Source organism: Protopterus annectens, chromosome 2.part1 (assembly GCF_019279795.1).
Source record: "Protopterus annectens isolate FY-2018-M chromosome 2.part1, PAN1.0, whole genome shotgun sequence".
In the NCBI taxonomy this organism is placed as follows: Eukaryota; Metazoa; Chordata; order Ceratodontiformes; family Protopteridae; genus Protopterus; species Protopterus annectens.
Window position 1 is genome coordinate 478,507,926 of NC_056729.1, and position 27,500 is coordinate 478,535,425.

General features: G+C 42.4%; 1 protein-coding gene across 4 annotated transcripts in view; it reads left to right on the forward strand.

Moving 5' to 3' along the window:
* INPP4B (inositol polyphosphate-4-phosphatase type II B) overlaps positions 1-27,500 on the forward strand; it is a 4,727,932-nt gene that overhangs the window by 1,387,768 nt on the left and 3,312,664 nt on the right. The gene's annotated exons all lie outside the window — the stretch shown is intronic.

Genomic DNA, 27,500 nt, shown 5'->3' on the forward strand with positions numbered 1-27,500 from the left:
TGTATATATTTAGAAATGAATTTTTTTGTACAACATGTTAAGAGATTCTTTCGCTTTATAGATGATTTGATATTTATTTGTAAAGGAGGTGAAATTGAAGCGAAAAAATTTATAACAAAACTACATGAGACTGATTTAGGAATAAGCTTTGATGGCCTAGAAATAGGAAATAAAGTCAGCTATTTAGATGTGACTATAGAAGGTATTATGTGGGAGAATTTAAGAACAGGAATACATAGGAAATTTAAAGAGTCTAACCATATCTTACACGGAGAGAGCTGCCATCCACCACATACAATAAAATCCATTCCATATGGAGAGTTTTTAAGGGTTAATAGATTATGTAATAACCCTGAGGAAGTTAGAAATGAATGAAACTTTTAAAAAGTTTTGTGAACAAGGGTATAAGGTTGATGAAGTGAAGGAATGAATGGATAAGGTTAATAATATCAAAAGTGGGAACAAAAGTAGAATGAAGGAAGTTAAGTACAAACACAAAGGGCAACAGGAGCAGGAATGTATATATTTTGTATCCACATGTACTCCTTTCTCTGAAAAGTTAGTAAAGCAGGTTAAATATTATTGGGGAATGTTGGAAAGAAATGTTAATTTTTTGGGAAATAAAAAAATCAGTTTCTCATATAGGAAGGGGAGAAGTATTAAAGACTTTTTAGTACATGGAAAATTTGAAATGCCACAAGTTGTAAGGAGTGAAGAAACTGTTGTAGAGGGAACATACCTGTGTGGAAAATATGGGGCATGCAAGTATGTAGTAAAAGATTTTATAAATATTAATGGAAGAAAATTGCAGGTGAAAGGCACATATGGATGTGAAAGTCAGGGCATAATATATGGACTTAAATGTCCATGTGGAAAATATTATGTGGGTGAAAGCAAAATAAGTTTTTCTACAAGATTAAAAGAGCATGTGAGAGACATAAAAAAGAATAAGCAAACTAAATCCGGTGGCAATACATTTTAATGAATGTCATGGAGGTAATCCTGAGGGATTACAAACAACTGTATTAAAAAAACTGTATAACATCATCAGATGTTAAAAATATATTAAAGTAAACAATGTTGATTTTAAAGTTTGACGTTCCTATGCCAAGAGGGTTAAACCGGGAATGTTACTGAAAGTGTTTGTTATAATGATTTTTTACAAATTGTATTTAAATAAGTATATAATTGTTTTATTGATTGATTGGGGAAAAGGTAGATGTGTATAAAAGTCGGGGGAGAAGAGACATACTCTGTAAAGGCTAACAGCCGAAGCACTAGAGAATTTTAAGGTTCTTGAATAAATGTGATTTGTTTTATTCACTTGACCTTTTTTGTGGTGAAAATAGTTTTATGGTATTGTTGTTCCAATACTTTGTCAGAGTTGGCTTCTCAAAACGTTTTCCAACCATTGTCTTTTGCAGCCTGTTTTTTACTTAGTTACCCCCCCAAAAAAAAAAATGAACAAAGGTGTGACTTACTGTTATGCATATGCACTCACTATCCATGACTGCAAAAGCATTCATCTTTTCTCTCATAGATATTATTTTAATGTACTGGATAGTTTCATCTTGTAAAATTACCAATCATAGCTAATAAATGTCTTTATGTTATAACACTTTGCAAAATTAATAAATGCTACCATATTTTCAGTCCTTTAATATTTTTCTTTAATGCTGCTACTTTTAAGAAGACTTGTCATGAGCTTACATAAATATCATTACTTAGCTATCTCTGTGTGATAGCTTTATGATGTAATGCCTCTGATATGGCTTTTTGTTAGGGAGCTAGAACTGTTAAGTCATTCAATACTGCGCTTCTTCAGAATATGGGTGCATATTTTTAATTACTTGTATAAAATTGTTATGATATTTCTCTTATATGTTAAAACAATAAACCTGTTTTGAAAAAAAAAAGAATATGGGTGCATACAATCCTGTTTGTACTCTAATCAAAAATAAACTGCAGCCTTTTTGTATTTAGATGTAAATTCACAGTCACAAGAGTACATATTTCCATAAAAGAACAATAAATACATAATTCATTTTGAGCCAAAATATGGTATATGTTAATACATGGTTTACAAACTCATTTTTACTTTTAACTGGCACCTGCTCTAACTGTTCTCTGATAGTTATTTTATCCTAATCAGTGTCCTGGATAATCTGGAGCCCCTCTCAGCTGTCATTGGGCATAAATCAGATTACCAGTCCATTGCATGCAACAGACACGCCTATGGCCAATGCAGACTCACAATTTCACCTTTTGGTATGTCTTTGAGATGTTGGGAGAAACCAGAGACCATACTGAAAATCCACACAGAGGCCCAGTCAGAATCTTCTCTGTATAATGAAGAGGTTATTTACAACATTTTTTTGCAAGCTGTCATCATTTACAAAAATAAAGCAGATATAAACTTTTTGATGTCTACTTTTTTGTAATTTTACATGCAGCAGTCACACGAGTCTTCATAAAGACAATTTTTATTTTTGTTAGATGAACACAAAAAATGGGTTAACGTCTTTGCTAAAGCAGGAAAGGAAAGGAAAGAAAATATTAAGTTAATGCAGAATTTTACATCCAGGGAGTGTTTGAACAGCACATTTGAAACCGCTGCTCATGCATGATTGCTGGGCAGTGGGCATTTTGAACTCCAGTCACAAAGAATGAGTACCTGAAAAATATTTGAAACAGGAGTGGTAATGAGGATTGCTTGGACAATGGGACAAAGGACTGTAAGCTCAACAGAGTAAATGCATCGGAGGCTAAACCACAGGAATGCCAATGTAATATAATGTAGAAGTAAATATGTGTGTGTGTGTGTGTGTGTGTGTGTGTGTGTGTGTGTGTGTGTGTGTGTGTGTGTGTGTGTGTGTGTGTGTTTGTGTTCCAATAAAGTATTCTTCTTATAAGTATTTAAGTCAGTCTTATTACTTTGTCTTATTGAAAGCAAGCACTGGTCTGATCTCTGGCTAAATGGTGCAGAGCACTGTCTGGGTAAATGACAAATCAAACTGGCAAAACATGACTCAAACTCAGCATTTGACTACAGGAAACTCATTGATAGTTTGAAGTCTTAATCCTGTGGACCAAATGACAGACCTTCATTAGCAGATTCATTTTCTGATAAATCACTGAAGGATTACAGTCAGTAGAGTTTCATAGTTTTATTGTTCAGAAAATGTATGCTGCTGCAAACCTGTTGCTAGAGTGCACCTCTTACCTGCTTCTGATTTTGTGTCATAGTTTTTGCCCTGTCTCCTGTTATTTTTTTCCCTAGTAAATCACGCAGGATTAAAGTCCGATGGTAATGCAAAATATTAGTGTTTCATAGTTTTTATTGTTCAGAAAATGTATATACATACAACACCCATTGACATAGGGTCTTAAGTAAGTAGTTAATAGGCATACAGTTCTGGAGACCATTAATGAGCCTGACTCAAATTCCCAATTGCTCAAAAGCAGTGTCTGGATAAGGGACTTGCTTAAGATCACACAGTAGGCAAATGAAGGTTGTGGGAAGCAAACTCTTTACCCCAGGAAGTAGCTGATAAACAGCTCATAGCCTTACACCTCTGCCTCAACAGCCAGAACACGTGTGTGTTTGTTAACATTTTAAGTGAATTAGAGTTGCCACTAAAAGCTCTGATATGTTAATCAAACTGCTGCGTGTAGTCAGAATTACAGGATTAGAATCCTTCAGCTACATTTGTTTATAGTGTGACATTGAGCAAGCCATTTAGGCAGACAGTGCTCCAATGTCATGCCTAAAAAGAAGCACTTTGTACAGTGGAGTTACATGGCCAACAAATAAATAAAATAATATTTAAAAATTGTCCCTTTTTGGATCTTTGTCCCACCCACCATTGAGCAAAGAAGATGAGAGGTATTTTAGTCTTTTCCTTGTAAAATTTGTGGCTTTCTGTCACGTTGCTGAATATTGCAGTCACTAAATAATGACTGGCTTGTGAATTTAAGTATATGTATCCTTCAGAAAACACTTGGTCGGATTACACACACACACACACACACACACACACACACACACACACACACACACACACACACTCAGAGAAGCCTTCTGCTCAGGCATTGCTAGAACCACACAAGTGAAAGGAAAATGTTTGCTGTGCTGTTGGGGGGGCTTTGCTGAAAGAAAAAAACTATTAAGAGAAAACCCAATACCATCTGTCCAGAGGTCCTTGTTGGTCCAGTGGCAGTGCCATTACCATAGTATGTGGAAGGTTTTGTGTTTGAGTCCCAAATAAAAGCGAACATTTTTCTTTAACTTCTGTGATTTCAGAAAATGCTTACTGATGTAAAGCTTGTTATTTGAGTTACTTTCTAGGTAGATAAGAGCAATATTTAAAATCTGTTCCTTTGTCTTTGAGCTAAGAAGTTGAGAGGGCAGAGGGGAGTTGCAGTAGGTTGCACAGAAAGTATGTAAGAGCAGTATTTAAAATGTGTTCCTGATTTTAGGTGTTTGTCACGGATTCGTGAGCTAAGAGTTTAGAATGGTATGGGAGCTGTGACACATTACACTGTATGGTTCTTACAGCAGCAAACTGAAATACACTTCTGGGTCATTACTTGCGCATTTTTTCATTCATTCCATCAGAAGCAAACATCTGATTTAATTCAAGCCTCAAAAAGAAAAAAGTTAAGCAAACAACATTTGCCACGGCAGCAGGCTAGCAATTTGTTTCAGCTGCAGGTGGGTGACTTTGCTGTGGCCATTTGTTTTACTTTAGACCACTCATTTTTAACCCGGATCTCTCTACTGTAGTACCTACAGCCATTACGGACCGGCGTTAGCCACATTCTCTGTGGCTGTTGAAGTCCCCTTAGTGGGCAAGGAAGAGCTGCTCTCATCAGTCCTGAGTGAGGGAACAGGGACGTTTTCCTTGCCATGTCAGGATGCTGTACCCATACCGGAGGAAGCAGCTGCTTCCATTTGTAAGAGCTGTCTCCATTTTTACTGTCAAAAACAAACCGAAAACCAAGACTGTATCTACTCATTCTCCTCAGATTTCTTCAGATAGGAGTAGTTTACTGGGTCTGGCTCAGGGTTTAATCCAGGCTGTTGATCATTCTTATAAAGTAGGTTCTGCTAAAATAGAGTCTCCTCTTTTCCTGAAGAGAATAAAGATTCTGAGTCTGTACAGGAAGATGCAAAGACGGATTAATTTTTTTCCCTCAGATTTCTAATTCAGACTCAGAGGACTGGTCATTTCCTGATTTTCTCTGTAGGGGTTTCTTTTTCCCCTGAGACTATTGCTAGAATGTGCCAGTGTTTTCAGTGAGAGAACACTGAGATTTCTTATTCTTTCGAAAATACTATGAGTTGTTACAGAAGGATTTTCTAGAACCTGCACCCATTCCATCTGTTTCGTCAGCTGTAGAGGATATGCGTGTTACTGCCTGCAGTTTTTCTGTTAGTCAGCCAGCTAGCTAACTTAAAAAGGCAGATAGGATGTATAAAATTTCTCAGTTTTTTAAGTATGTATACAGTATTGCCTAACCTGACCAAGCAGCTATAGTTAGTTGATCCCACTGCTGATAAACACTTAATTACAATCCTACTATTTCTGATAAGGATGGGAAAGTTATTGATAGGTATCGGAAAAAAAGTGTTTACTTCTGCAATTCTGGTTTTTGGAATTTTGAATTGTCAGGCTCATGTGTTAAATATTGTTCTAACAAATTGTGAAAGTATGAAGAATGTTTTATCTGCAGCTTCTTATGAGGAAAAATTCTGCTTTAATAACTTAGTTTCTTCTTTTGTGCAGGTCACTACTCATTGTTTGCAGTATGCGTATGACTTTGTTTATACTTCTTCCAGGGCTATGGCCACTGGTACTGTTTTAAGGAGGTTTGCATGTCTGAATGCTCAGAATCTTCCAGATGATGTTAAATTGAGATATTAAATTCTCCCTTGGATAGAGATTTAGTGCTTGGCCCCTGTGCTTCAGAGGTTATCAAAAAGTGTGATGAAAGGGGCAAGCTGATCTAAGGAATCTCTAAGATTTTTCAGCCCTCCTTTTATTAACTGTCCAAGGGATTTTATTTCTCCTTCATTTTTGGCAGAAAACAGAATAAACAGTCTCAAAAGAATTCAGGTAAACAGATGATCTGATGTTACCAGTCTTCATTTATCCTTGACGTATGGGACTTAGTTCCGACTCTTGGAACTGGCTCAACCTTTATAATAGGTCGCCAGAACCTAAAACTCTCGAGCCAAGTACCTACCCAGAATGCCCCCCCTCCAGATTACCTCGGATCTCATTTGCCACTCTTCCACTTAAGACGCTTCAGCCAAACTCTGAGCTAAGTGTAATTTCATTATTTTTTTATTATTATCTCAACCTGTTTTCTACCTACCCAGTTAACTTCCTTCTTCTGTTTTACACTTCAGTAGTCTCGACTTCCATTGTTGGTAGTTTTTCCTGTTACACTGTAGTTGGATTTTTCCTTTGGAGAGTGAGTGTACTGTTTACCTTTTTACCTTGTGGTATCTGTTCTACCATCATTGGTAGCTCTATCCCTTTTGCCCCTACCTCTTGGTAGTTCTGGCCTACCATTGTTGGTAACCCCTGTTTCTCCTCTTTCACTTTCTTTCTAGTGTGTGTGTATAGCTAGTGTGAGTGTCTTCTGCCTTTGATTTTTTTTAACCAGTCAACATGGCTGACAAAAGTAAAGGAACAACTGGCTTGTGCTTGTGGAAGAAAAATGCCTAATTCTGATGGGCATTCCTCTTCTGTTTACTGCTTGGGCCCGGCGCATTTACAAGAGGATTGTGCTGTTTGTCAAGCTTTTAGCCTCTGGGCCCTCATTAGAAAGAAAGAACAAATTGGTCTTGAAAGGTCTGATTAAGACATCACTTGAGGCTTTGTCCAGTCAGCCCAGGACTTCAAAATTAGATATGCCTTCACCTTCATCTTCCTCTTCCTCTAAGACTGAACATGGGAAGAAGAGGAGTCTCTCAGTGCAGGCATCCCCCTCAGCCCCGGCACACACTCTTCGGAACTGAAGTTATCAGCGAAAAAAAATCTATCGGACCGACTTTGTCGGCACTGACTGTAGTGAGCACCTCTGCACCATAGGTCTTGGTGCCAACCACCATGGCGCTGACTATTCATATCACTTCTACTTCTTTAGTGCTGGTCCATTCTGTGGTGCCGACCGTAATTTTGGAACCATTTCCTTCCATGGAGCCTTCAGCAACTTTGGAACCAGGATTCATTTCAGTTCCCAGAACTAAATATTCTCTGTCAATAGATCCTTTTGTGGGACACCTTTCAAATCCCTTTTTAGAGCGGCCAGAGTCTCCCTCAGCATTTTCTGTCTCTTCTGCTAGGAGTCTGATGGAAGTAGACATCTTGAGGTTGGTGGATCAGCTCCTCGTGCCTAGGGGTCTTTCAGTCTATTCTCAGGTTTCACTTCCTTCTTCCCTGGTTCCGTTTTTTCCACTGCTGACACTCTTATGTCTTCAGCTCCAGTGTCTGCCCCGAGTTCCTTGGCTCCTTCAGAGCTGATGGAATCTCAGGGTTGTAGCTCCACTGCCACTTTTATGGGCTTTTTCTTGGCTTCAGCTTTGATGGCAGTCTTCTCAGAGCAGGGTGGGAGCATAGTTCCAGGGTTGTCCTTCCCGGTTCTTGGCTCCCAGCCCTCTTTGGTGGGGCCTGCTGGTTCTCAGCTGGTTCCTTCCCATTCAGAGCATTTTCCAAGGACTCCCTCTTGTCCAAAGCTTCCACCAATCTCCACGCCTGGACAGCGAGCATCAAAGCTGCAGGACACCCCTGTACAGGACCTTACCTCTTCCAAATCCTCCACAGAATTTTCCACTGAGGAGGTGCCCCGGAAGAAAATGTGTAAGAGGAAACACACAGATTCCCCAGAGGAATCTGTCATGGGGGACACGGACTACATGGACTTAGATGACTGGGAGGGTTCCCCCTGGTCACCACCAGAAGAAGTCTCCTTTAGAGATATTCTTGAAATATTAAAGCAGAGGGGTGGCTGGAAGCCCAAAGACCCTTCTTCAGAGGAGCTGGTGTACCTGCAAGCTTTTGGTGCTTGCCCATCTACCTCTTGGGTGACCCCGCCTGCCAACGATCTCATTAAGTTGACCACACGGCAGGCATGGAAGGCACTCTATAGAACCAATTGCAAGGAGACCAGACAAGATCCTTTCATCACCAGAGGACCATCAACTTTGGGCTAATCAGTTTTAGCAGTAGATGCCATGGTGGTTGCAGCTGCCACGAAAAAGGAACGAAGAGAGTTCCACTGTTCATCCCTCCAACTGAAGTCCAGGGCGATGGACAGGTGTGGGAATCAGGTGTGCACTTCTTTGACCTTTGCCTTATGGTCGTTGAACTTCATGGCACACTTCACAAGACTTCAGAGGAATCTGACCAAGGAGCTCTCAGATATCCTTGCAGGAGCTGTGTCTGGAAGGTACAGGACAAAGTAGCCTCCCAGCTTGCCATCCTGGAATCTGCCATAAGGAGGCATGCCTGGATGTGCTTGTGTGAATTTGCAAAGCCATTTAAGTTTTCATTCATCAAGCTCTGTTTTACGAATCTTCTCTTTTTGGCCCCAAAGTCAGAGATACCTTGGCCAGGTGTGAAAAGGATGAAAAGACCCTATCTCCAGTGGGTGTACATTTCTCTGCTCCCCAACACTCCTATTCCAGGAACCAGAGGATAGGAAAATGTGGTTCCAGAAAACCCAAGGACCTTTCCTGGACACATGTGGCAGTGACTCCCCTTGGGGCAGAGGGGGGAGCTACAATGAAAGATGCTGACCTCGCAGCAGACGTGGCCCACAAAATTTGGGTTCCAGAGATTCATTCTCTGGGAAACCCTACCAGCACTCCTGAAGGGAGGCTGATTGCTTGCCTCTGGAGGTAGTTGGGGAAAGACTGTCCTTGCACTCACTAGCCTAGCAACAAATAACCACAGATACTTGGATGCTAAGGATCAGTTGCCAGAGGATACTACATTCCCTTCGTTCTCGCGCCAAAAACAGGAAGAAGAATCCACGATGTTCCACCCAGAGGGTTCAGGCAGCTCTGTAAATTCAAAAGCTGCTAGAAAAAATTCATCCAAGAAGCCCCACCAGACCAGATAAGATCCGGATTCTACTCAAGATTGTTTTTGGTTCCAAAAAAGACAGAGGACTGGAGACCAATTTTGGATCTCAGCCTTTTGAAAAAGTTTGTTCAGCAGCAATATTCTGGATGGTTATGGTTTAGCCTGTTCTTCCCTTCTTAGGGAAAGACATTTGGATGTGCTCTGTAGACCTCCAGGACATGTATTACCACATAAAAATGGACAAGCGCTCCAGGAGGTTCCTCTTCTTCCGGCTGGGAGCCAATCACTACCAGTTCAGAGCTCTGCCTTTTGGTCTCACCACAGTCGCCTGGGTGTTCACCAAGGGTATGGCAGCAGTAGCAGCTCATTTGAGACTGCAAGGATTCTGAGTGTTTCCATATTTAGACAATTGGCTTGTTACTGCTCCCACCAGGCATCTACTAGAACAGACAAGAGATTTTATTCTACATAATTGTGCTTGTCTAGCTATAATGGTGAATCATACCAAATCCCAACTAAGTCTGACTTAGCAATTGGAGTTTATAGGAGCCTGCCTGAATACATCCTCTTGCATAGTCTCTCTTCCTCTTCACATGTTGCAGAAGATAAGGTCTCGGGTAGATGTTATTCTCTTCAGTGACAATGTACCTGCTCTATTAGTTCTACAGGCTCTAGGATCCATGGCAGTGGCCATTACACTGGTTCCGCTAGCAAGATTTCACATGAGAATTCTGCAGTGGCTTCTAGCCTCCCAATGATCTAGCCTCACTCATTTCTTGACACATCTCATCCGAATCACCAACCGCTGCAAGAAGGACTTATCCCGGTGGATGAAATCAGAGGAAATTCTTTTAAGTCGACCATTTGTTTTACCCCAACCTTAAGGCCACAATGACCACGGATGCCTCCCAGATGGGACGGGGGGGGCATTAACTGGGAAAAACAGTCCAAGGCACTTTGTCCCTGATGGAGGCTAATCTGCATATCAGTGTTCTGGAACTGAGGGCAGTGCTGTTAGCATTGCAAGCCTTCCAAGCTCCCTCCCACTAGGAATGATTGTAATTCAATCAGACAACGTCTGTAGTCTGGTACATCAATAAACAGGGCAGAACCAAGTCTTACCCTTGTGTCAAGAAGTTCTCAGAGTGTAGCAGTGGGTGATCTCTTCCAACTGCTTTCTGATAGCAATGCACATCCAAAGAGCTTGAACATGATAGTGGACAAGCTGAGCAGATGCATCCTCCTGCCTCACAAGTGGTTTCTCAATCCCAGAGTGGTGAAGGAGATTTTCCGTCACTATGGTGAGCCTTTCAGTGACTTATTTGCATCACCCCTGAACAAGTGCAGCAGCTACTTTGCCCTACTCCCACCTCAGGGGAAGTCCCTGAGAAATGCTCTCCTTCATGATTGGCCCTTGGGACTACTCTGTGCCTTTCTCCCTGTTCAACTAATACCTCTCTTCTTGAAGAAAGCCATAAGGTTGAAGAGCAAGGTGACTGTGTTTGCTCCATTCTGGCTTTGCCAAATTTGGTTCTCTTTTCTTTGATCTTACCTACAGTATTTCAACGTCCATGGACTCTGGACCCGGATCCAGACTGCCTGTTTCATCCACAGGGACTAGTTCACCCTAATCTAAAAAAGCTCAAGCTTACAGCTTGGTTACTCCAGTTCCATTGATTGCCAGGCAAAATAACTTATTCTCTCCAGTTCAAAAAAATTTGTTGGCTTCCCATAAGTCTTCCAGTAGGCAGCTCTACCACAGTAAATGGAAAAGGTTCTCAATTTTGGCACATGATAATGGAATTGATCCTTTTTGACACCAGTCGAAAAGGTTTTAGAATTTTTGGGTATGCTTTTCGAACAGGGAGCTTCTGCTTCTACCATCAGAATTCATCTTGCTGCTATTTCTAACTTCCATGACTGCTTTGAAGAGCATTCATTAATCTCACTTAGGCTGTGTAAAGTTTTTTCTGAAAGGAACCTTGAGATTAAAAACACCTTGTAGAGACCCCCTCGTTCCCTGGGATCTTTCTATATTTCTGGAGTCCTTGGTCCATTCCCCCTTTCAGTCAGTGGCTACTTGTGATTTGAAGTTTCTTTCATGGAAAACCATTTTGTTGGTAGCCGTTATGTCTGTCAGAAGAATTTCAGAGATGCATGCATTATCTTCAAAATCTCCATATTTGATTTTTCATAAGGACAGGGTGTCTCTAAGAACCAACCCATCCTTTCTTCCAAAAGTAGTATCCAAAACTAACATTAAGTAATGTATTAATTTACCATTCTACAAGAGTAATAGCCACATCTGCTCTTTTCCACTCAAAGACTTCCATGGATGAAATACGTGCAGCAGCAAACTGGGCTACTCCACATACCTTTATCACTCATTACAAAGTGGAACTGCTCCCCAAGGGAAGAGTGTCCCTTGGTTCTATGTTGCTCAGGAATATCCTTCCATAAGGCCTCCCAAGTTACAAGGTAGATGGGGACTCTGTCCCATATGTCAAGGATGAATGAAGATTGACAACATCAGATAAAGAAGATATGTGCTTATCATAACGTTCCATCTGTGTTGCCGATCTTCATTTATTCTTGACACCCCATCCTCCTTCCCCCTCCTTCAGACTCCTTGGAGGAATAGACTCTAGTTCTGATTAGCTCTTATTTCATATATAACCTTGGACTTAGTCTCTTCAATTGTTATAGGACTACTTTTTTTTGTCTTCCTTTATAGCTGCAAACTTGATCTGAGGTAATCTAGAGGGGGCCATTCTGGGTAGGGACTTAGCTCAAGAGTTTTTGAGTCTTGTGAGCTGTTATAATGACCGAGCTGGTTCCAGGAGTCAGAACAGAGTCCCATACGTCAAGGATAAATGAAGATCGACAACACAAACGGAACGTTATGGTAAGTACATAAATAGAAGTTATGTCCTTACCATAACGTTCCATGTGGAGTGTTCATCTCGCCTTTGTTCTTACACCTGGGTTCGGAGACGATCCTCGGCTCTGTGTCGGCCGCTTGGCAAAGCTCTGCATCGAGAAGAAGCTTGAGACCAACCTAACTCCCACAATCCCCCTCTGCTTTTACCTCAGATCTAGTTTGCAAGCAAACCAGCAGAGAACAGAAGAGAGCATAACACATTCATGCCAAACAAGAATAAACTATTTACATAGCACAACAACTGCTCAAGGCAGAAGCAGGAGAAACAAACCAGGCACCTAAACTGGACGTTCTTCCTGAGGGTGGGAGGGTGGGAATGTAAGAACAAAGGCAAGATGAACACTCCACATGGAACGTTATGGTAAGGACATAACTTCTATATGTGAGAGTGTTCAATCTCGCCGTTTGTTCTTACACCTGGGTAGCGTCCCTAGCTCCATGTTCCTGAGGAACTCAGGGAAGAACGTTCCTGAGCACAGTGGAACCAAAGGTTGCCCTGTCCCTTGAAATCCTGTCTACTTTGTAATGAGAAATGAAGGTATGTGGTTTAGACCAAGTGGCAGCCGCACAAATAGTGTCTAACAGCAGACGGGCTGCATGAGCCAGGGATGTAGATACTGATCTTGTAGAGTGCCCTTTGGGCTTGACAGGTAAAGTTTGTTCAGAGGCAGTATAAACAAAAATAATACAATCAGAAAGCCATTTGGACAGGGTTCGTTTTGTAACTGCCATACCCTTCTTGCTGTCTGAGAAGGCTACAAAGAGCTGGTCTGTTTTTCTGTGATCCTTTGTTCTGTCCAGGTAAAATCTGAGTTGTCTATGAACATCTAACTTGTGTAACATATATTCCAACTTATTGGAGTGGTTTTTGAAAAAGGTGGGTAGTTCAATGGACTGATTAATATTATTAACGGAGCAAACTTTGGGATGAAAAGATGGATTAGTGCGAAGAGATACTCTGTCAGGGTGAAAAATCAAATAAGGATGTTTAACTGAAAGAGCTTGAAGCTCCGATACCTGCCTGGCCGATGTGATAGCCACCAGCAAAAGGGTCTTCCATGACAAAAGCTTCAAAGGACAGGAAGAGGCTGGTTCAAAAGGTGGTAGCATCAGCTGTGACAAAAGAAGGTTCAAGTTCCAAGGTGAAGTAGGACTTCTAACTGGTGGTCTAATATGGAAAGATCCTTTTAGAAAGGCCTTACAAAGTCTGTGAGCCATAATAGGAGCCCCACTTTCTCCCACATGAAAATTTGATATGGCAGCTAATTGCACTCTCAAAGTGGCAGGAGAAGCCCCTTGGTGGAACAATTCGGTCAAAAACTCCAAGACCTTATTCAGAGGAGCTATTAAGGGATCCAATTGTTGTGTAGATGCCCAGTGCACAAAACACTTCCATTTACTAGTGTAAATCTTTGTAGTGGAAGCTTTATGAGAAGCCACCAGGATATTTTGAACTGCAGGGGATAGAAGATCAGACCTGGCTAAGAAGGGAAGCGGAGCAGCCAAGCTGCTAGTCTGAGGGAGAGAAGTGACGGGTGGAGAGCCCCTGACGAGTGGGTCAGTAGATCCGGCTCTGGGTCCAGGATCCAGGGTTCCCGCATTTGGTGTGCCAGAAGAAAGGGAAACCATATTTGACGAGGCCAGAATGGGGCAATGAGGATAAATGTCCTTTGCAGGTTGCTGGCTTTCTGTAGAAATTTTGAAATCAGGGGAACAGGAGGAAAAGTGTACAGGAGACCCGGGGGCCAATCGTAAACCAGAGCGTCCCTGGGGACTTCCCCTGGAGGGGGTAATAGGGCAAAATAGCTTCTGCATTTGGCGTTCATTGGAGACGCAAACAGATCGCAGGAAGGCTGGCCCCACTTGTGAAAAATTTCCTTCGCACCTGACTGTTTGAGGGACCACTCGTGAGGTAACAGGATGGCTCTGCTCAACCTGTCCGCTATGACGTTGGATAACCCCGGGATGTGCGTTGCTATAAGAAAGTGACCCGTGGACTCCGCCCATTGCCAGATTCTCATGGCCTCTCTGCATAGTTGGTAAGACTTGGTTCCCCCTTGCTTGTTTATGTACCAGACTACAGACATGTTGTCTGTCTGGACTGCAATTGTCCCTAGAGGAAGAAGGGGAGCAAAGTGTTGCAACGCTAGAAACACTGCCCTCAACTCTAGAACATTGATGTGCAGATTGCATTCCAAATTGGTCCATTCGCCTTGGACTGTCTGTCCCTGAAAGATGCCCCCCCACCCTATCAGGGAAGCGTCCGTGGTCACCGTTGCTGTCGGAGTGGGCAGCACAAATGGTCTTCCGCTGGAGAGATTGCAAGTCCGGAGCCACCAAGCCAGGTGTGATTTGCATATGTTTGTGATGTGGATTTCGTGTGTCAGGGGTAACTTTTGGAACAACCATTGTGCAAACAGTAGCCATTGAAGAACTCTCATGTGCAGTCTTCCCAAGGGTATCGCAATGAGAGAAGCTGCCATGAGACCCAAAACCTTCAGAACCAGTTTCGCTGGGGATTTTCTGGATGAAAGAAGAAGAGATATATGGTTTTGTAGGGAGGCTATCCTTTCTGGGGGAAGCCTTAGAATTAAGCAACGCGTATCCAATTCTGCTCCTATGAATGAGATATGCTGTGATGGCTGTAGTAAAGATTTTTCGAAATTTATGGAAATTCCGAGATGAACACAAAGTTGTAGTGTGTAATCCCTGGCTTGAATCAGTCGACGCTCGGTGGTAGCAGAAAGGAGCCAGTCGTCCAGATACGGAAACACCTGGAATCCCAGGCGTCTCAAGTGAGACGCTACCACTGCCATACATTTGGTGAAAACCCTGGGGGCTGAGGTCAGACCAAAGGGCAGGGCTCGAAACTGAAAGTGACTGGCTCCCAGCCGGAAGCGCAAGTGATCCCTAGACGCCCTGGCCATTTTGATGTGGTAGTATGCGTCCTTTAGATCTATTGAGCACATCCAGTCATCCTTCCATAAGAATGAAAGGATCGATTGAAGCGTGACCATCCAGAACTTTTCTTTCTTGATGAAGGTATTGAGTTTGCTTAGGTCCAGAATTGGCCTCCAGTCCCCTGTCTTTTTTGGAACTAAAAAGAACCTTGAGTAAGTTCCGAATCCTCTTTGGTCTGCTGGGACTGGTTGGATGACTCTTTTTTCTAGCAGCTTTGAAATTTCTGTAGCTGCAGGGCCTCGCAGATGGGGTGGCACATCTGGGAGTCTTTTCTGTGGAATTGGGGGCAATAGGAAGGGAATTTTATAGCCTCTGGTAACAACGCTTTTTACCCAATTGTCTGATGTAAGATTTTGCCAGGCCTGAGGGTATAAAGCTAAGCGACCCCCGACTGCCTCTAGAGCAGGACAGTCGGGCCTCCTCTCAGGAGTGCTGGAAAGGTTTCCCGGGGAGTGTATCCCTGTCACCTTGGTTTTGCGGACCCCCTCTGCCGCCAGGGCGACGTCTTCCACCTCTACCCCCTTCTCTGCCTCTGGAGAGGGTATCACCCTGTGCGCCTGGGAAAGAACCTTGGGGTTTTCGAAACCACATTTTTCCACCACGTTGCCCTTTGGGGTACGGTCTGGATGGGGTGGAAAAACGGACTCTGACAGCAGACAGAGTCTTTCCCTCTTGCTCACACCGGGTAAGGGTCTCCTTTACTTTGGGGCCAAAGAGAGTGGCACCATCAAATGGGGCGTTAGTAAAGGAAGACTTGAAGGCTTCCGCAAATGAACATAAGCGCATCCAGGATTGTCTATGAAGAGCAATCGCTGAAGCTGCTGCCCTACTCGATCCTTCGGCTGCGTATGAGATCAGCCTCATGGACGAGTTTACAATAGATGTAAGGGTATTGAGATGTGCTGTAACCTTCTCTGAGACAGCAGCATCTGTAGTACCCTGGAGGGTATCTCCCAACTCTTTGATTAGATCCCTCTGTAGCCGTGTGAAATGGGTCAAATAGTTCAGGGATCGCATAGAAAAAGCCGCTGAACTAAAAATGCACTTTCCATATCTGTCCATAGTCCTAGAATCTCTGTTAGGCGGATGGACAGATGAGGAAGATTCAAACATCTCCTTTTTCGTGGTCGCTGCCACCACCATAGCGTCCACTGGCACTCCCTTTGTCAGATAAGCCTTAATCTGGGGGGCAGTAATATATTTGTTAGGCTTTCTAGGGACTGGCTCCACCATGTCAGGTGTCTCCCACGCCCTTCGAGCAATCAGTTCCATCAACTCATCGAAGGGCGGAGTGACCCAGGAGGAGGAAGGGCGAGCACCGAATGCCTTCAGCAAGACTGACTCATCCTCAGAAGGGGGGAGGGATTGCCAATCACCTCTCTGCTTTAGGATCTCCAGGATGTCAGAAAAGGAGACATCCTCTGAGGGTGACTTTGGGGACCCTTCTGACTCATCTAAGTCAGTGTCCGATGTCAATGATTCTTGTGGAGAATCTAAGTGTCTCCTCTTACACAATCTTTTCCTCGGAACTTCCTCGGGGGGGGCATCCGAAGAAGCCTCCGAGGAAGAGGGGGCACCCTCTAGGGGTGGCTGAGACACTGGTGCTCGGCGCTTAGATGTAGCCGTGGGTGCAGAGGAGGATAACGGCCCTTTATGGGAAGGAGAAGCTGTTTCTGCTGAAGTGGTTGTCTGAACAGACAACACCTTCCTCATGAGTTCGAAGGCCCCCGGGTCCCGAGTCGAGGTATCCCCCGGTTCCGAAGAAGTCGGAGGAATTCCCGAGACAGGCACCGAAGGCATCGACCCCGAGGACGGAGCCGAGTCGATCCGAGCCGAGGCCCCGAGAGGGAGTGTCGGAACCAAAACATCGGTCCGACTCTCAGTCCCGGATCCAAGGATGGATCTTCGGCTCCGAGACTCCGGTACTGGATCCGACGGAGTCGAGGTGAACGGTACCGACCGAGAAAAGGTCGGCTCCGGCACCGAGGGCTCCACAATCACCAGGTCAGCCTCTCCCGGCTCCGAAGGCTGGATAGGCCTCGGAGGAGGAACAGATGGAGATAAGGGAAGGCCTTCGAGTCTCGACACCAACTGGGAGGAGACAGAGATGAGTTTAGACAAGGCTGTATTCTCCATCAATTTCTGCACCACGCGGTCTACATCAGTGTCGGAGAGGGGCCTGGAAGAACGCGTCGAAGGAATCGAAGATGGAGCCGACCTCAAAAGTGCAGGAGGAGGAAGCTCCGTCACCGGTTCCAAGACTCGAATCTCGGTAACTGACAACAGTTCAACACTCGGCACCGAAGTCTGTGGAACCGGTGATCGAACTTTGAATGAAGAGCTCGGAGCCGATGACTTCGGCTCCGACGTCTTCGATTCCTTCGAGGATTTAGATGCCTGGTCTGATGCATCCAGAGCCTCTTGGAATGCAGGCTTCAAGAGTCCCCTATCCATAAATTTCCTACGCCTATCTGTCATGACCCTTCCACTGAAAGAATGACAGATGGAGCAGTCTTCTTGCAGATGGAGAGGGCCAAGACAGTAGACGCAGGAACTATGATTGTCTGTGACAGACATCTTCTGTCCACATTGGCACCGTTTGAAGCCTGATTTAGCTTTTTCTGACATGTTAACAATATACAATCCAGAAAACAGTGAAAAGCCAGTAGTAAATGTCTAATCCAGTAAAGAAAGTCAAAGCCAGTAATATTTGTCAAATCCTGTTAATAAAGTCACATCCAATAGTCAACTCCAGAAAGTTAAGGGTGGGGTAGGCCCCGAGGGAATAAGTCAAAGAGTATATAAAAATTATATACGGAACCGAGAAACCCTCGATACACTACTCACACACACACACACAGTCAATCCAGAGAAGTTTGTATGCAAAAATTAATAAAAGAAATATAAGAAATAATCAATCTTAGCTTTGAGGTGGTCCGAGCTCATCAAAATGATGCGAACGTTGCAGCGGCAAACTAGATCTGAGGTAAAGGCAGAGGGGGATTGTGGGAGTTAGGTTGGTCTCGAGCTTCTTCTCGATGCAGAGCTTTGCCAAGCGGCTGACACGGAGCCGAGGATCGGCTCCGAACCCAGGTGTAAGAACAAACGGCGAGATTGAACACTCTCACATCTTCTTTTTAAAGAAGGAATGACAAGGAAGTTCCAAAAAGAATTCTCAAACTTCACAAAACCAAGGACTGTCCAATATTTCTGAATGACTGTTCAAGAGAAGACCTTGTGACTCACTTCTACCCTGGCCCCCTTTTTCTTCCAGAAAGTCTTAATCTCCATTTTTCTCTTTGGAAACAGATTGCTTCAGACAAATGGGCTCTGAATATCATTCATCAGGGTTACAGATGACAATGGGAGGAAATTCCTCCTTTCCAGCGAGTCATTCCTTATCCTCCAGATCAGACTACTTTGTTCATCACATGCTGTCCCAAGAACTGATAGAACCAGTTCCTCCTTCCCAAGTGGTAAATGCTTTTTATACAAGGATGTTCCAAGTTGCCAAAGAAAGAAAATGTTTGGAGACCAGTTTCTGGATCTTTATTTCCTAAACCTGTTTGTGATAATGCCCTAATGCAAAAATGATGTTATTTCACAAACTGTCACCTCTTTTTCCTCTTTCAAGTTTCCTGGTGACACGACTTATAAGATGGTTATCCTCACATCCCTATTCATCCAGACTTCAGGTGTTTCTAAAAGCTTTCTATGTTTGGATCATATTATTGGTTCTTTAACTTAACCTTTGGACTAGCTACTGCATCAAGATTGCTCAGGAAGTGTCTAGCTCCAGTTATAGCTCATTGCAAGCTACTAGGTATCCACATTTTTCCATAGTTAGATGCCTTATTTATTTTTGCAGTATTTTTCAAGGAGTCCGAAATCTCTCTGTTGAGTGAGAGATCTCTTACACTCGCTGGGACTCCAAGAGAACAGTCAAAAGTCTTTCTGGACTCCCTCACACAGGATTCTGTTCCTGGGATATCAACTAGACACCTCAGTTCAAAGAGCGTTTCTCCCACAGGAAAAAAAAAATAACCTTACTTAGAGCTTTTTCTAAGGTTTTCCACACAGACTTTGGCCACTGTGAGGGAATACATCATGATTTTGGATCCTATGGCATCTGTGATTCTTGTAGTACCCCTGGCAAGACTCCACATGAGAAAGATACAGTGGTATCTGAAATCTGTTTTGTTCCAGCATAAACACCTTTTACTTTTCCAAATCCCAGTGCTGGGGGTTTTCAGGAGAGAAATGTTTTGGTGGATACAACAGATATCCTTAAATCCAGATCTCCTGTTCTCCCTCCCTCCTCCAAATGAGTCAGTCACCACAGATGCCTCAGACTTTGCTGGGGAGCAGTTTCTGGAGGGATAAAAGTACAGGGGGTGTGGAACACCAAGGACAGATGCAAGCACATAAATATCAATGAGAGGCTTGCCCTGATAAAGACATGCAAGTCTCTGAACCATCTTTGGTCCCTGGGACCTCTTCAGGTGGTTACAGACAATAAACAACTTAGTGGGAACCAGGTTGTACCCCCTTAGCAAACTAGCCATGTTGGCTTGGGATATAGCTTCACAGTGCAGTCTCACTCTACAGGCATCCTACATTCCATTAGAGTAAAATTGTATGGAAGACAAGCTGAGCAGGACCAGGACAGACCCTGACAAATGAAAGCTAGATCAGGGATATTTCAAGATTTGATCTATCTATGGGGAGTTCCTCAAGCAGGCCAGTTTGTTTCTTCTCTGAAAGATCAAATGGCAAGATTTTGTTCAAGTTTCCATGCAAGAAGCCTGGAAGACAGATGCCTTTTCTTTTCTTTGGACAGGAATGTTCCTATGTACTTTTCCACCCTTTGCCCTAATATCCAACTTACTTCTGAAGATTCAGATGGAATCCCCCAAGATAATCATGGTGTCTCCATTCTGGCCCAAGCAACCATGATTATCCCTTCTTTAGGAAATGGCAATGGACAATTACCACAAGCTTCATCACAGAATGGATTTACTCACACAAGAACACAGGAGTTTGATACATCTCGACATCAATCATTTTCAATTGACTGCCTATATGATGGGATCTTCTTTCCCTTTAAACACTTGTTTACTAAGGATGTACAGCAGGAACTAGTGGAGGTAAGAAAAGTCTGCTGCTAAAAAATCATTTATTAGCAAATGGAAAAGGTTTTCAAGTTGGTGCCAACAACATAACCAGCACCTATTCAGTGCTAGTTCTCTGGATTTACAATATTTGTGAGAGTTACGATCTTATGTCCTTTCTTATTCCTTTATCGGGGTTAATTTATCAGACATTTTACCATATGTGCCCATGGATCCTCCTCTTTCACTGCATTTTCATGTCAAAATGTTCTTGAAAGAGGTTTTGCATAAGAGGCCTCTACTTGGGAAAACTTCGGGATCTTACTTTTGTGTTAGAGATGCTAACACTTGTTCCATTTGAATCAGCTAATCTGGCTGACTTGAGGTCCTTAACATGGGAAACAGTTGTCCTGATTGCTCTGACCTCTGCAAGAAGGGTATCTGAATTGCAAGCTCTTACAGGGAGTCAATCCTATCTCATTTTCCATAGGGGACAGGGTTTCTTGGAGAACTAATTCTTCTTTTATGCCTAAAGTGGTATCCAAATTTATTTTATGCTAAACTATCCATCCCCCTGTTTTCTTTCCTGAGCCTAAAAATTAGGGAGAAAAGATACTCCATACCTTGGATGTTCAGAGACAACTTGGGTACTGTGTTGACAGAACTAAATCTTTCAGATATTCAGATTAATTTTTCATTTCTTGTGAAGGTAAGCAGAAGGGATAACCTTTGTCAAAATGTACTATTTCAAACGGTTGTCATACTCACCAAAGCAAAACTATTCAAGGCAGAGTCAAGGCCCGCTCTATCAGGGCCTTGGCTTCATCTGTGGCTTTTTGGAAAGAGTTAGATACTAAAGGTGTTCTAGAAGTTGCTACTGTACAAAGCACTAAAAGTTTAATTCCTGTGGTAGTCTGCCCATATAGCTAAGCAGTGATCAATATGCGGCATAGTAAAGTTGTATAAGTTGAATTTATGTAACAGTAGGTGTTCAAATAATCACTGCTGCAGTAGCTGCTCCCTCTCTCAATCCCCCTTGTTTTTTTTGGTGTGTTTTTTTTTTTTTTATGTCCGGGCATGCACATTTACTTTTTGTCATTCCTAGCCTTGGCCTTCCAGGGTTCAGCCTCTCTCTCCATCTGCTGATAGGAAAGTTCTGAAGAGCTTTGCACCGAACCTTGCCTTTTAGTTAGCTCAGTTTGAGCTACTTGACAGTTTGGCCATGCGAAAGGTGCCTTGAAGCTTTAGAAGCTGTCTGGCTGTTATGTCCTTGGCAGGATATAACCCATATAGCTAAGGCTACTGCAGCAATGATCATTCAAACATCCACTATTATGGTAAGTTTACTTACACAACTGAACTTTCCAAGACTGTAGGCATGGTTGTCCTTATCAGCAGACAACACACATCTTGTTTTCTTGATTGGTGCACAGGAGCACTTAGGACACCACTGTTTATCAGGTACTTTTCTGTTACAGATTGGGGTGTGGGGGGTGTTGTGTAACATATTGACACTTCACAGCACAGAAGTTTCAGGCAGCGTAGTAATGATAATATATTACTAGACCTACGTAGCCACATATAACTAGTTAATAAGATTAAATATACCTTACTACAGTGCTAGTCTCTTCTGCATTGTGGTCCACCTTCAGTCTTAGAAGTGGTTCATAAAAAATGTTTCACTGCATAAGCATGTCAGAAGAACATGGATCATTGCCATAATATAGCAAAAAGGGGTGGTTAGTGCTCTGTATGCTGTAACTGGGGGAGCTCGCCAGCATCACTGTGTGGGGGCAGGAAAAGTTTGTGGTAGCATATCTGCATGCACCAGAGAGATCACTATTGCCACTGGCATGCAGGTGAGACTTTTGCTTTTGTCAGCATTAGTTGTTTGTTGCTTAGCACTGTATTCTGAGCAGCATGCTAGCAGTGAGGGGGGATCACTGCGTTGACAAGCGTAGCACCATTGTGTAGTATGTGATTGTTGTCCCATAGATATTCCTTTTTGGATTCTAGTGGCTCTGGCTTATTGAATCCCATAAGATCAGTAGTTGGAGTATGTTTGGCTATATATTCCATATGTGGAGTACAGGACTTACAAAATGGAGCAAAACCACAATCTGTGAGTCATTAAAAGCTATGACAAGCATGTATACTGTGTACCAGCCCTATCATACTGTGCACCAGTTTACATGAATAGACCTCAAGGAAAATGGCTTAATAATGTCTCAATATTAATAGCGTAGGCATGATTAACTGTGGATGAGGATGGGGAAACGGAGGTAAGAGATTTGTATTGTCAAAACTTGTTTTAATTTCATGCTTTTCTTTTTCTATTTGTTTCAAGCAGCTGACCATCAGCTCTCACCTCCTCATTCACCAAGTTTACTGGCCCTAACTTAGCCTACCCCTGGGCTCACCCTGACCCACGTCTGTAACTGGTGAGGAGATTGGGATGCTGGTGCAGTGTCCTACTTCTGCTGAAGTGTGCGCCCAAATGCTCGTTACTCTACAGCAGCCCTGTGGGCTCCACGATTGCTGCTTCTGGGAATGCGCAAACTCATTACTAAGCAGTACACTGCTTATGCAGCATGGAGTTAGCCAGGCTCATAATGCTGCTTTATTGCAGTGAGCGTAGGCAGCCTTCCTCCCCAGAGGATGAGGAGGCAATGTTGGCCTCTTATTCCTACCCCCACACACTGCCCATCCATCCCCATTCTGCTAATTGAACAATTGTCATCTGGGGAGCTGTAAGGGCTCTGTTCCTTTCCACTACAGGCCAGCTTCCACTTAAGAACTGGTTTCATTTCTGTTGAATATGCTTTAGTGTTGAGTGCAGAAAGTGGTCGACATTTGCAATATGTCACCATGACTATTTTAACAGATAATTCTGTTTATTTTCCAGTTCATTATTTTTATCCCAGAAGAGCCAGCAGTAGTCCTTGAATGCCATTTGTCACTTCATGTTACAGTTAAGCCAAGGGCAGTGGTTCCATTGTATACGACATTACTTGGTGGTGTATATTGTGTTTTGAACTGAAATAAGAATTTGAAAGTGGGACCAGTGTAATGATGCCTGAACTAGTTTGTGATTTCTGCTGTTTTTTTGTGATATGAAAAGTTAATTTTTTGTTTTGGAAGGGTTACATTCTGAAAATAAGTCGAAAAGGAGAGCGACTGCTTCTAAAACACACACACACGCGGACTTATGCACACATACACACATGCACTTGCACAAATGCACACAGACACATTGTAATACTAGTCCACAGAAGATAATGTTATACTAGGCAGAATGGTGAAGTAGTATAGATTGCTGGCTTGCAGAGTCAGTTAATGAAAACATCTTTAGTTTTCAGTTACAGGTAAAACAATATATTTTTTTACTTTAGTAGCTGAATAGCAGAATAGTGTAGAGTGCTGGCTTGCAGAAAATGGCCAGACCAGGAGGTTGAAGTCCTTTGTTGTCTGTTTACTGTTAAAGTGGTTCTGTCAATCCTTGCAAAATGTTCACTGTTTCTTACTTTGTTGACTGAAAAGAGAAATAAGCTACTTTTGTCTGGACTATTGGTGGCCAGTATTACTTTAAGAAAAGCTTTTTCCTTGAACATTTACTTTTGCTGTTTCGTTATTTCACTGATTTCATGTTTGTGTTTTGTGTCTTCAATGTAAAATTAAAAATGAAGTTTTTTCTCCTGTATCTAGGTTGCACTTTCACTGTAATTACAAGTACTTTTTCCCATGGAAACTGAAATATTTCAGTGTTGAAAGAAAACATTTTTCTGAGATTTTTTGCCTAGGTTATATAAAGTATTTAAAAGCTGAGCAAAAGTGATTATTCCACTACTTTCTTGATTAAGTCACTTAACTGTATTGTCTGACAACACCATACAACATAATGGCAAGTTCCCAGTAACCCCCATAGTTCCATGACAAAATTAAGTGTAAAATAAACTAGTGAAGTAGCACTGGAAATGGCAAACAAATGAAAACCAATTGCAAGAAAATTTCAAATACCTGCTCAAAGAGAAACTCTTTTTAAGAGCAACCATAAACTTTGCAGACTTTACACCCCATAATTCAAAACTGCCTCAAGGCTGTAACAAGAAATGTAAAAGAAATTCATGTCTCTTGATTATGACTTAAACTTGTAGCTTTCTTACTCGAGAATTTTATTGTGTTGAATAAAGTTCTGTCAGCCATGTGGCCCTGACTGTGTAGAAACTTACAAGACAGTAATTTGGCCTTGAAGAGGAAACTTAAGCACACAACAGATATGACAGGAAATAAAGAACACTGTGAACAAATATGCTGCTATCTTCTGCATTAGTCACAGCCCCTAGAGTTGCCTCTGGGAAGCACTATCTGAAAGACATTACAGCAGTCAAACCAGGTACTTGAAAAGGTATGGATAAAAGTTGTCAGCTCAAAGAATAGAACAGTTTCTTTTTTCCTTCTCTGAGGCAGTGTTGTACAGATGAAACAAACATGTTTCTGACAGTAGATGGCATCTTGTCTGTAAACATTTCTTCCCCTAGGATGAAAGAAGGATGTGCAGTCTCTCTGACCCTTCATCATCTTGTACCTCCTAGCCTGTCTGTCATCAGCAAGTTTAATTTATTTCTTCATTCCTGACTTCCATGAAGATGAGTGTAATGGATGTGCCTACACTGCATTATTGCAGCTGCAGCAGGAAATTGTTCAACAAATAATGGCTAGATCATAGCACATGTTAACATTATCACGTCTGTGTTGTCGAATTTATAGCTACTTGTCAAGTGCAGAGGCTGGAGGCTCATAGTACCATGACAGCTGTTCATAACATCTATAACAAATGGCTGGAATTTTGTTTGCCACATAAATGCCTGTTTTCTTTTTTTACTTTCTAAATGGTAATTGACTTTCTACATTTTTGTCTGGCAGAGGATTCCATGAGTGCTGATTTTTTTTTCAGGTTTCTCATATCAGTAATACACATTTTCACTTTGCATTAATTTTTGTTCTTACTGTGTGTATTTTAGCCGCTGTGGTGCAGCGGTAGCGTTGTCGCCTCACAGGCAAGAGGTTCTGCCATTTGATTCTCGGCTGGAGCACCTTCTATGTGGAGTCTGCATGTCCTCCCGCGGTCGAGTGGCGTTCGAAAGACATGCGTGAATGGGCGTGCCTTCATTGAAGGTTGGGCGTCGGGCTGGCACTTCAGCAGCATAAAAATCGACTGCCAGTCATTAGTGGATTTCCACTGTGGCGACCCCTAACCAGAAAAAGCTGAAAGAAAAACAAAAAAACTGTGTGTGTTTTTATTCAGTTGTAGCCCTGTCTTGAAAAATACTGCATACTTTTATGAATCCCCATGCATCCATTCTCTAGCTACAGAATGTAGCATTTGCATTTCAAATAATTCAAAAGGTAGTCAGATTTCCCAAGCTGTGAGACTGTCATGTGGCACATTTGTGGTTTCTTTTAAAGTATGTAATATCTGTACATTTATTTGACTGCCAAACAGTGGCAAATATTCTTAAACGTGTTGCACCAAAACGACATGCAATAGCAGAATAGTTGATTTACCGGTAGATGTAATGCACTTTAAAGTGCACTCTTGCCGTTTCCTTACACTTCACTGTGAGAACTTGTAATACACAATGAATGGAAACCATTGCACCAAAGTCAAGTCTGTATACACTTCTTGAGGGTAATTAGCTCTCAAGCTGATGTCTCATATAAATGCTGCCTAGAAAATAGACTTAAAAATTAACAAACCGCTTTAGTCTTTCTGCAGTTAAAGGGGATTTATTAATATGCAGAAGGAGCCCATTCTAAACAATTATGTTTATTTGCATCATGAATTTATTATGCCATGAACAAATAGTTTTGTGATTCTGCCATTTGTTTTGATTTGCTTACTAACACTTAACAGATTCCCAAATAATTATCACTAAAGATAAAGTAAGCAGTTTCAGCAAGTCTTGTTTAATTGTGTTTCAGACTCATCTAAACAGACTAGCAAAACACATGTGCTTATAATTCTGGAAGTTTTGTGCAATTGCACCAGCTAAGCAGTAAGACAAACATTTGCACAGGACAAGTCCCCCTATGCCCCCCCTCCCCAACTGGGAGGTTGAACCCACACCTAGTTTACTTTTATGTTCCAACTCCAACAATGTCACTAAAACTCAGAAAGAGAGGAAATTAACAATAAATTAATAAATAAATAACCTCTCTCTCTTTCTCTTCCCCCCAAAATGTTGCATTCTCAAGAGACCATAGTTTGAATCTATATATATTGCTACAATATATAGCAAGCAGATAAGAATGGGAAACAGAAAAGCAGGCCACAGCACTTGAGCAAAGTGGTATTGTGTATCTAATGGGAACCTGTTAAGTAAACAAACACATATATACGCACACACATGCACGCACGCATGTATGTGTGCACAGACACACACACACACACACACACACACACACACACACACACACACAAATAAAACATCCTACTAATAACAATATCAGTTATGACATTTGAAGAACATTTTATTGTAGCTCCTGGCAGAGTATAAAACTCATATTTCCTTTAGTAATTGTTGTGTCTTTCGGCTTTTCCCGGTTACGGGTCGCTACAGCAGAACTCCGGTCCGCTATTGATTGGCAGTGGATTTTTATGTGCCTAGTTGCCAGCCCTGACACATAACCTTCAACGAAGGTACGCCCAGTCAAGCATGTCTCCTCCCAGAAGACGCTCCAGCTGAGAATCGAACGGGACAACGTCTTGCTGTGAGGCGACAACGCTACTGCAGCACCACCACCGCAGAACCTAGTCAAATAAATAACTTTCTTTCATTCATTCTCTTTCTTTAAGGAGAAGTAAACAAACATGAGCTTCCTTAAGAGTTAATCTGCTGCAGAATTCCTCAAACTGGTCACAGATCATATATGATCGGATTTTGCATTACTAACTTATATAAAATGAGCTTTGACATGGTTGCCACTAAATTGCTGTATTCTGTTATTGATGCATACTCAAGTTTCATTTTATGCAGCAGTCGAACCACAGGCTTTGTTCCTGCAGAATGGAGAACAGCAACAGTTATTCCCCTCCGCAAAGGTGGCCTACCAACAGACTTGGGGGATTAGACCCATAAGCCTGACCAGCCTCATATGTAAGGCCATAGAATGTATCATTATGGGCCTCATAAATAAAGACGTAGGTGACCTCCAAACCCTGGATCCAACCCAATTCGGGTTCGTCAAGGGCAGATACTGTCTATTAAATCTGGTGAACTTCTTTGAAAATGTGACTAGAGCAGATCTGTGCACATAGCATACTTGACACAATCCCACATTCAGGCATTATCAGTAAACTTAGCAAACTGAATGTAAACCCCTACGTTG